Below are 12,624 nucleotides of genomic sequence, written 5' to 3'. Positions count from 1 at the left end.
TGACTCACCACAAGCATCGTTAATATTTAAGCTATGATCTTTAAATCTTTTCTTGACTGCATCGGTCATAGCCATTCCATTATGTCCATAAAAAACTTTAAGCCAATGAAGTTTTTTTTTCACGACAGCTTGTAAGATATTAACTAATTATTGCAACTCATGAAATATCTTTGCTTTCATTATCAGTTTTCTAAGTGTTTAGCAAGAAATGGGTCAAATTTTTAAAGGAACCTCAAGGCTCCAAGAAGGTTTCCATCACTGAAAGCGTCTATTTTTTTTTTTTGAATCATCTCTAAGAGTATTAAGACTAATAGACTGCAAAAAACTTTAAACATTCAACAACTCTTCTCTGAACATCCCTTCAATTAGATTTTTAATCTTTCAACTGCTGTTCAAATAAGCATTATTTTTTCCTTTTGTGAAAAAATAATGCTTGACTACATCAGTAAGCTGTTTGTTTTTTTCATTCCTCTGTATTGAATGCTGTCAATGTGACCAGTCATTGAATACAGTTCTGAGGTTGTCAATTGAATCTTAAAAAAGCAGCAAAAGAAACAAAATATTTTTTCAGTAAATGGTGAATATATAAGCCAGCCTCTTTTAAATTTACTATTTTTCATCTTGAAAAAAAATAGCTCAAAGAGCAGTATCTTAATTATGCTTTTGTCACTTTTCTGTAATTTTAAAAAATTATTATCGGCAACACTTTGATCCGGAATTTCTTAAATAGAAATCCAGTAGCTTTGCCTATTTATAAAATTTTCTCACAATTCAGGCCAGATTGAAATATTGAAAAACTGATCTAAAAAAAAATCTGTGCAGCTTTTTGTTTTGTTTATTTCAGCTTTTATTTAAAAAGTTATGCAGCGGAAGTTTTTAAATTGAAGCTCATAACATAACTCATATAACGCTTATAACGTAAGTTATGCTCATTTAGCCTTTTTGTCAGTTTAAAAAATTATTTATGTATATTATACTAAAAAATCAAAAGTAAAAATATATATATGACTTAAAACAAACAGGAATCCATCAAGTCAACTACAACAATAGATTATTTATGTAATCTGTTACATCTGAAACATAAAGTTAACTACAAAAACAGATTAACATGCAAACCTTATCCCGCTCAGTAATAATATTTTACGTGTTGAAAGGCTGGGCATTTATACACTTTGAAGCCCTTTGCTTTAGTGATAAAGAGGCCCTGAAACCCACAATTTCAGTGGCATATATATATTTAAAAATATATATATATTTTCACTGAAAATATATATTTAATATAACTAAATATACTTAATGTATATATAAAAATATATGTATATACGGTTTATATTTAAAATATATATATACCGCCCCTAAAAAATAGGGTTCTCAACTGAGACACTATTTTTCAGGGAACGTCGCCTGTCCCAGTGAAAGAAAAAACTTTACCACATGGGTTTTAAATGTTAACAATACATACTACAAAACATATTTTTTTATTATATACCTTTACGTGTTAGTGTATAAGTCTCTTTATGATTTATGAATATTGATGCTTTTTATCACGTATATATATATATATATATATATATATATATATATATATATATATATATATATATATATATATATATATATATATATATATATACGTGATATATATATTTTTATCACGTATATATATACACTTTATCAAGTATATATATATAGGATTTGTTACTATAATGTTGTCATTCTATTTAAATATTTTAGATTTTATTATTTCAATTGCTAACACATTTTATGCTCTACACAAACAACAATTCATTAGCAGAGTATTTAATTATCTTTACCATCTCAATTATTTTTTACTATTTTTTAAATATTTATTAAATTTTATCATGATTAAGTTTACTTTACTTTCTACCAACTCTTTGTTTTACAGTGGATAGCTGTCCTTTGTACTTTTATCTCACTCTGCTAAGCTCATTTTAACTTTCTATGCATCTCTAAGACATTAAATGCTCGGTGCAGCTTTAGTTCAGTTTTTGTTTGTTTATTATTCGCGATATTTAAAGGTTTAAGCTTATTACTCGCTGTTTTTTTAATAGCAAAAAGCATCTGTTATTTTTTATTTAACAATTATCATTTAGCAATTGTTATATTAATGCGAATTAGATAAATAATATAAAATCTCTTTTATTCAATTCGTTAAAGACAAAACGTGATTGTGTCTCAAGTCTAAAAAATAAACAAATGTTTCTACATTTTTAAAAACCGGAAGTTAAGCAAACATTTGATAATGTAATTTAAGAAGAAACGTTAAAAAATCTTTTTCGCTAATGCTTTGAGCAATTTTAATGGCTGCTAGCATATTTGATTCATTATCGCTTGTACAGGTCTTGTGAACAATATTTGTTTCATCTGTTACGACGTTGTTGGTTACTGCCCCGTTGACCAATCAATTAAAAAATGGAACTTAGAAATTTCGAAGGAAACAATTTTTTCTTATATATGTTCAAATTTGATAAAATTCGAACCTCAAATTTAAATTATGTCCAAATTTAATAAAATTCGAACCTCAAATTTATATTTCAAATTTAGTTAAATTTTGTATCAGCTAAATAGAACTCGAATTTGACATTAAATTCCAAAAATAGTTGTATTTTTCGATCAAAATGACTAAAAAGGTGCCTTTTTTAAGTTTTATAACAAATAAACGTTTTGACATTAAAAATAACCTTATTTTTGCTTATCGTATTTTTTGGCGCCTTCTAAACCCCTTGTGCCCAGGGCCAAAGACCCTCGGCCACCCCCTTGCTATGCTACTGGCTGCACATAAGATAGAATATGACTTTATTTGAACTAAATAATCATTTTGATTTTAAAATCAGAAAATAATCTCTATTTTACATTTCTTCCGCTTGAAGCTTAAGCTGAAGCTGATTGATTTTAAGCAATTAGCTTCCCGAGCCTATATATCCTTAATTTCTAGCCTACGTATCCTTCTTATAAAATATATCTTAATCTTAAAGAATTTGATGTATAAAAACAACTAATGAATGTTTAGTTTTAAAAATAAATCTGTTAGTATCGAAACAGAAGAATAAAAGTTTTTGTTTATTACTTTTTTGTAATGAAAAAAAATATGTTATTCTTCTTTTTTGATACTTGCAGATTTATTTTTACATCTCATTAACCTTATAAAGTGCATTCTTATAATTTTTATTAGGTAAAATTTATTTATAAACAAGCACCTTTAAAAATTCTTTATGCTTACTTGTCTTTAAAAACACGCGCTAAAATCAATGATATGATCATTGATTTTATACACGCGCTAATATTAATGATATGATTATGTGCTTTATTTTTTCAACAAAATTTGACCATAATATTCATAAAAAAAAAATATGCGCATGCTTTTCTATAAACATTTAACCAGGGTTGTCGCGACGAGATTTTAGACGGGAAGGGTGGGGGTTAATAAAGAGGTTTTGCCGACAACCTATATAATTTTGTCCTGCATATAACAGTAAAAATAACACCAACATACTAACTATTACTATTATCAATCTAATTTTTTCTGATCAAAATATAACAAATTATAAACGTATCAAAAAATGATATAAAATCTAAAAAAATTAAAATTTACTATACACAAACTAAATGTTTAACAATTGAACATCTAGACACTGTAATAAAAAAAGTTAGTGCCTTATTTATATATTGTTTTCTTTTTATTAAAATAAAAATTTATAATCATGAAATCATATTGAAGCGGATGGGAAAAAGAAAAGTTTGAGAAGAAAGAAGAGAAGCGTTACAAAAATGTTCTGCCAGTAGCTAAAAAGATTACTAAACTCTATCAACCACACAACTTTACCAAGCCTGAATCAAATATTGAACTTTGTACAAGTAGCGGGATTACAACTGAGACTTTTCAAACTGATGATCATGGCCAAGCAATAGGTATGGAGGTAATAGATAACTCAATAACTAGTATAATTCATGAACAAGAACTTTAAGATGAACCAGTTCTAGAAGAAGGCCTAGCAGACGAGGTTAAAAAGAAAATGCAATGTGATAAACTTGCAGATGTATATTCAAAGTTTGCTGATGATGTAGGAATGCGATTAGTTATTGATGCTTTGCGCGATTACTTCTGTGTCAAAGGAAATGCTAGTTGTCAACACATGGAAAGCAATTTTAGCACGTTAGAAGGTACATTTCTAGATGATTCGTTGAAACGACGTCGCTTAAAACTTTTTTTTTTTTGAAAGCAATTAAAAAATGAAAAAGTTCAGCGTGATTGGCTTTATTCTCCAAAAACGGGTAAGATATTCTTAGCTAATTGTAAACTATCCGCAAAAGCCAAAAAACTTCATTGTTAGCAACTACTGTTTATTACAATTAAAAGAATGGAATCAGGGATTTAAGTCGCCATGAAGTCAATACTTTGCTCAGAAATTATATTGAAATATTTATTTATAAATGTAGCAAGATATTAATTTATACTTTTTGCTTTATATTTTATTCAAAGACTTATTTATAAAACCTCAATAAAAAAATATGAAACCTAATTTCAAACATTTAAAACATAATTATTTCTATTCAAGATTTTACATAAACGCATTTAGGCGTGACGATCGTAAATATTGTTATTCGTAATTACCTAACTTTGAATAAGTATTAAAAGTATGCAGTTTTGCCTTTTGGGTGTCTATGCAGTTCTGTCCCAGTGGACATTTTTTAGAAAGAATATGGTTTCATAGCTTGCTTGTTAGGTTATGTTGATATCAAAATGGGTTTTAACTTGATAAAATAACGCTGATGACACATATATTTTCCATTAAAATAAATTATTACTTATTCCTCAAAAGACAAGTCGGGAAAAATATGATGTAAATATAATATTTTTATCAAAATAGACATTACTATACACTCTTCTTAGAAACGCAACTGGCACTCTTTTTGACATAAGTGAAAGAAAGGAAACTATTTACCTTCGCTTGGTATTGTTTTTGGCATATTCGATAACATTTTTCAAGGGAAATCGTTAAAAAATGTATATATATATATATATATATATTGTTTTTGCATGGATAAACTTCGCATTCGGGTAATTTGGGATATCGGTAGTAACCAACGAACCCGTTAACTGACCTAGTCTTACATAATGCTAAATATTTATCATAATATTTTTATTTATTTTTATTAATTTATGTACAATGCAGAGTCCAAAAATGAAAATGTGCCAATCTTCTTTACTTTAACTTTAGACTTAATCCAACTTCATATTGAAAGCAAACTAATTCTAATCGAATCTAATGATAACAAAATAATGCATTAGGTAATTTGGGTAAACAAGGAGTTACCAATTTCTTAAGACAGAAGAGCCAAAGTTAATAGTTTATAAAAATTTTCTATTTTTTAAAAAGCTATTAACATCTTGTTTTCAGTATCATAATATTGTTTGTTCATGAAGCTGGAGAGCCGAATTATAACATTGAAATTTTAACATCAAATATTTATATCAGGAGATGGCGAACTGCTTCCGAGCAGCAGGTTGCAGACCCCTGGTATAAACCTTTAAATAATATAATGTAGAATATGTACTAAAATTATGACTTTTTCACTATTTAAAAAAGTAATAATTTCCTGTGTCATGAATTGATAAACTTATGTTAAAAACATTGAAAACATGTTCAATTCCTCTAGGTTATAAAAAAAGGTCACTCGGCAATTAAAATTACGATTCGTCGTTTAATATGACGTGTGGCTTTGCTGAAAATCGTATACATTAGAAATGCTTAGAACTTTAAAAGATTTTTGAAACATTTAAAATATTTTAGACGACTTTAGATCATTCTGAAACAATTAAGAATATTCTAGAACAATTTAAAATATTCTAGAAAAACTTAGAATATTCTAGAACAATTTAGAACATTTTGGATCAACTTAGAGCATTCTGAAACAATTTAGAAAATTTTAGAACAATTAGGAACATTTCAGAACAATTTAGAATATTCTAGAACAATTTCGAATGTGTATTAAAGCTGCTTATCTAATTTTATAATTATTACAGAGGTAAGACATGGCAATGTACAAGCCTAGAGATAGTAGCATTCAGAAGAACAAGGATGTCTGAACCAATAATCTGGTAAAATCTAAAGACTCTCATATAAGTAGAATGGTCCCTTTGTAAGAATATTTCACTTGAAGAAAAGTGCAGAATGCCTCTGCAAAAGCAAACTATCGAACACTACCATTTCCTCTCGACCAAAAATCAAAGGAAGAAAAGAGGAAATAGCGGAAATATCCAAAGAAGTCACTAAAATGTGGAAGAATAAACTGATTTTTCCTCATGTATCTGATCAAATTACACGAGCAAAGCTTGATAAAATACTGAAACTTTATGATGAATGTGTTAAGCGGGGAAGCTTTAAATCCCTTGATGAAATTTTTGATATTACTAAAGTGGATGGAACTGGTCAAGCGTCCAGTAAATAAACAATCCATCCTTCTAAAAGACAAAAACTTTCTAATAGGTCATCCAACTCATCATCTTGTTATCCTAGTTTAGTGATTCTGACTCTGAGGTTGACGACAGTGAATATGAAGACAATGTAGAAGAAGATGAGACTACTCCTACACCAGTCAGAAAACATCATTAAAAAAAACGCAGTCAACTTGGTGACCTACACATGAATATCAACAAACAAAACTGCTAACATATGCAAGTAATTGGCTCGTGAAAGCATTGACATCCTAACTCCATGTCAATCAGCTATTTATAAGTCAACAATCAAGAGGCAATCAAGCTGAAAAAAAAATGATTAAAAAGTTGCATATGGAAAGTTGGTCCCTACTTTCGTGGCAAGCACATCAACGGAATCAATTATCAATTGTCGTTCTTAAAATGAAAAAAGAGAAATCAGATTGGATGTCATGGGCTTGGTAGTTGGTAAGGGAAACATTATTGCTTAAGGAATTTCTGAAGTCCTTAATAAATTTTCTTATGGAGTTCAATACAGATGATTGTTGCAGATACTACCAGAGTTAATACTGAAAAAAAGATGTTGTAATATTGCAACAAATGTTCACAGAACAACGCATCAACAAACCTTATTTTATCAGTTGTCAACACCATGTATTAGATAGAATCCTCCGTTTTGTGGCGGATAAAGAACTTGAAAGTAAAAAACAATCGCCGAACATTGAATACCCAATTGTATCTCAACTGTTGAAGGAGTACAAACAACTGAAAACACAGTTTGATAACGGAATAAAAGTAATTCACGAAACATCAGACTGGAGACATGATATGAAATTTTTATTTCATTTCACTCGAGTGTTACGATTTTTTGATGAAAAGGGACATTTTTCACTGATCAAGTTTCAGAATTTACCTAACATCAGCAATGCGAGGTGGAATTTCAGAGATATACTAGCAATCCTGGCTTTTATTTTAATTCCTTCAACAAGGACAGTTATGCAAAGATGCAAAGATTTATATATAAATAAATCACCTCTTATTCATCTTTCTTCCAGTATCGTAAGGCTTAACATAACTCTTTGCTGCTCGGCGGCGCAATGCTTAATTTAAGAAATGGTTTTTGTAACACGTTTTGAACTTTTTCTAGCGACTCCATGTCTGCCCGTAATTAAGATGACCACGTTTGGATAGCTTGCTCTAGCTAAGGAAAAACATAGTAGTGTGCAATTCTTTGCACAGTAAAAAATGACAATAAAAAGTTTTTTTCATCCTCTTTATGGAGCAGTTAGCGTTCACCGCAGCTGCTGAAACTTAAGCATCAAGTTCAAGATGATCTATTTATATTTTTATTTATTTTACTTCGTCATTAAAAAAAAGAATTCAATGCCGTTTTATATAAATAAAGTTTACATGACCAGGGCTAAAAGAAGACAATATTTGCCTAATCATTACGCCCCGACGCGCTTTCATCAGCAAGCGTGTACAATCATTAAAATGTAAACATAAAATTATTTTGTACGATATAAAAAATAAATACAAATTTTACAAGTATGTTAAGATCAGAAACTAATCTATAATCAAAAAAAAATAATAAAAAATAATAAAAAAATAATAATAATTACACCTAAGTATTAAAAATAAGTTAATAGAAGAATTTAAGGAAAATTTATTTAAAGACCAGTTAATAAGATAGGTGTTAAAAAGGTAAAAAAAAAAAAAAAAAAAAAAAAAGAGGCTAAGTAAAGAATCTTAAAAAGCATTTAATTCATTTACATCGTTAAGAAGTTTTTGTTTTAGTTTTTATTTGAATAAAGAAAGCGAAGAGGATATTTTCAGCTGGTTATTTAACAAAGTGAAATCCAGCTGAAAATATGTTTTTCAGCTGGTTATTTTTTTTTAACTTTACTTACATTAGAGCTGCACCATGCAATATTTGCATAGTTTATATAACAGTGTATGAGGGAGAAATATAAGATTTTTAAACAGTTGTGGTTTAATAATTGCTTAGCTTTGTATAGAATGCCAATATTTTTTGAAATTTTATCGTCTAACGTTCTTATGTGTTCTCTCTATGTCAAATTTTTGTCAAGTATCACTCCTAAAAACTTTAATGATGACTCTCTAATTATTTTAGAGTTACCAATATTAGGATCGGGAAGTTTTAAGTAATATTGTCATTGTCGTGAATTCTATGAAAAAAAGTATACTTAGTTTTCTTTAAATTTAATGACAATTTGTTTGCCTTAAACCATTTCGCTAGATTTAAAAATTCCTTGTTTACTATTTTAAATTGGTTGACATCTCCATTAAAATAAAATAAATTTGTGTCATCTGCAAATAAAATCGATTTTAAAATATTTGAAAACTTATGAAAGTCGTTTACATAAACAAAGAATAACATTGGGCCCAGAATTGAGCCTTGGGGAACACCGCAAGTTATAGTCAAGTAATCAGTTTTTCCTTCTTCGTGTGCCATGTATTGTTTTCTATTGCTTGGATAACCTTTGAGCCATTCTAAATATGTTCTTTTAATTCTATAACTTTCAAGTTTTTTATAAGAATGATATGATCTACTGTATCAAAGGCTTTGCTAAGATCTATAAAAACTCCGATGGTAAACTTACTTTCGTTAAATGCTTTAAATATATCTTGAATGTCTATCAATTAAATATATCTATCAATGTTAATAATGACATGGTCAGTTGAATACCCTGGCTGAAATCCAAACTGTTTATTATATAGAATATAATTTATATTAGGAAAAGTTAAAATTCGGTTATACATAATTCGCTCTAAGATTTTAGAGAAGCAAGGAAGAATTGAAATTGGTCTGTAATTTCCAGGATTAGAAATGTCTCCTGATTTGAAAATAGGTATGACCCTCGCAATTTTAAGTTTCTCCGGATAAATACCTAGTTTTAAAGATTGATTAAAAATATGTAAAAGAGGGGTTGTTAAGTATTTTATCGATTTTTTAATTACGTTACTAATAATATCATCATACCGCACACTTTTGTTTAGTTTTAAAAGATATACTGCATCTAAGAGTTCCTTTTCAGTAATTTCATATTTATCCATCTCAGAGGTTTTATTAGGAGTAAAATATGACTCAAAACTTACTTCAGTAGTTTCAATTTTTGACGCTAAAGTGGAACCTACACAGACAAAATATTGATTAGGTGTTTCAGCAATTAAAGATTTATTTGTAATTACTTCCTTAATTATGTTCCAAGTGTATTTTGGATCATTTTTATGTTTTATTAAATGCTTGGTATGGTAATATTTCTTTGATTTTTTAATAACCATCTCAAAAACACAACAAATGTAACTTTGTTGACGTCAAATTTTGCTTGAACTCCCTTCTCCCCCTTGTCAAAAATTGGCAAAAGTTTCTAGACATCATCCCCTTCTCCCAATTTTGTTGACGTAATCAATAGACAGCCCCTTAATACTCTTAACATGAATATTGTTCTTGAAGTATTTGTTGAACTTATAGTTACTTTTTTTACATTTTTAGTTTTCAATGAAAATTTGTAAAAAATACATATACAGTATGCTTTGACTATATTATATATGTATACTTAACTAATTATTTATTTGTAAATCGTACGTGTTTGCAATAATTTTGTACGTAGTATCAACCGTACGTATTTAGAAAAAACATCGTAAATACATACGTCTTATACATGCCCCGCCGGTGTTTTTATTTATGTACATTTGAATCGCAAATGTTACTAAACGGCAAAATAAACAAAAACAAATAAAAACAAAAACAAAATAAACCAAAATGAAATCATTATTGATTATCGCTCCAAATTGACAGTTAGGTTAAAATTTTCAATGTTCATTTAAGCATTTATATTATAATTAAAAGATCATTTTTCTTAAGCAAAGTCTTTCTCATTTAACATTCTTAATATTGATCAGGGTTATATCTCCTACGTATTTTTTTTAGTGTTTAATTTCAAAATAAACTTGCGTTTTGATTTCTATTAATGTAGAGAAAAAAAAAGTGTATATTGCAAAAAAATATTTTTTAAACAACCAAAACTTAAATCAAATATTGGGAAATCTTGCATTCCATTCCGTAAAATATTTTTCATGTAACAAAATAGCTTTGAAAAATTATAAAATATGTGGAATAATGGACTAATAATGGAATGGTTGGTCTACACTGACCGTTTCCATACTTGTTCTTTATATAGTATTTATAATAATTTTACATTGTATATAGTATTTATAATAATTTGAAGGATTTATACAATATTTATAAAATTCTTTAGAATATATAAAACATTTAGAAAAATCTTTAGTATTTATACAATATTTTTAATAATCTGTAGTATCTATACAATTTTTATAATAATCTTTAGTATTTATACAATATATATATAAATCTTTAGCACTTATACAATATTTGTAATAAACTTTAGTATTTATACAATATTTAAGATAATCTTTAGTACCTATATAATATTTATTATTATCTTTATTATTTATTCTATATTTAAATAATCTTTAGTATTTATACAATATTTATTTTATTCATTAGCATATATACAATATTTATAATATTCATTTATAAGTGGCAGGAAACAAAATCTTTAAAAATCTTTGCTTTGACTTACCGATCAATGCTTATCACTAAAGATTCAAGATTATAATTGAAACTATATGGGTGACTTGTATTAGGATTTGATTTGATAGTAAAACTTCTGAATCGCAGGTGCCAAATATTAATTTATAGGCCTATTGATTGCGCGACCGATATTGTAGAAAAAAAAAAACTTACTTTAACAAAGCTTCATTTTTAAAAACTAAAAAGTATTATGAATTCTAATACACAGAGACCTCATATTTTTTTTGTTTATAAAAAAAAAAGAAATATCCCATAGAAAAAAACAAAGAAAGCAAAATTCATTTAAATATTTTTTGTTTAAAAATTTCATTCATTTACATATATATATATATATATATATATATATATATATATATATATATATATATATATATATATATATATATATATATATATATATATATATATATATATATATATATATATATATATAGTTCTATAGTTTGTTGGCTTTAGGAAGAGCGGAAGGAAAAAAGTGATTCTTACGCCAACACATACGTCACTTTTAATTACTTTTGACTTTCGTCCAACATTTCCGTGTTGGACGAATGTAAAAACCATTAATTTAATTACAAATTAATCGTTTTTTAAAAAAACCACAAAAACGCAAATTTAATTGACCAGAATGTTTTTAAAAACATTCTGAATGTTTTTATAACATTTTGAATGTTTTTAACAATATAAACAATGTTTTTATTTTTATTTTTTTTAATAAAATGTTTTTATTTTTATTTTTTTTAATAAAATGTTTTTATTTTTATTTTTTTTAATAAAATGTTTTTATTTTTTTTACTGTAAATCATGCGCGGAGTGTTGCTACATCGACTATCTTATAGCCTGACTCGCAAGGGAGTGCTGCTACATCGACTGACAAATAGCCTGACTCGCAAGGGAGTGCTGCTACATCGACTGACAAATAGCCTGACTCGCAAGGGAGTGCTGCTACATCGACTGACAAATAGCCTGACCCGCAAGGGAGTGCTGCTACATCGACTGAGGGTTTGGTTGGGGCAGGCAGTCTATCATTATTAAAAAAAAAAAATTCCGGTCTTGCATTTTAATTTTTACTTTTTGTCAACAAAATATCGAAAAAACTTTCGGACAACATCTAAGGGTTCTATATATATATATATATATATATATATATATATATATATATATATAAACATATATATATATATATATATATATATATATATATATATATATATATATATATATATATATATATATATATATATATATATATATATATATATATATATATATATATATATATATATATATATATATATATATATATATATATATATATGAAAACTGCAACACAAGTTAAAAAAACTTTATTAAACAATAATTATGATTAAATAAAAATCAGCGCTTTAAAAGATTTTTGATATACTTCAATGCAGGTTTTTGTCAGACCTCGAAGTACACAAATAAATATTAGTCAGATATTTTCATAAAAATACTATTTAAAGATTTTCTGCAGACATGATCATTGACTTTTAAAAAACTTATGAAATCA

Source organism: Hydra vulgaris, chromosome 01 (assembly GCF_038396675.1).
Source record: "Hydra vulgaris chromosome 01, alternate assembly HydraT2T_AEP".
NCBI classification, from domain to species: domain Eukaryota; kingdom Metazoa; phylum Cnidaria; class Hydrozoa; order Anthoathecata; family Hydridae; genus Hydra; species Hydra vulgaris.
The sequence above is the reverse complement of the archived record's forward strand: the minus strand, read 5'-3'. Positions refer to the sequence as shown.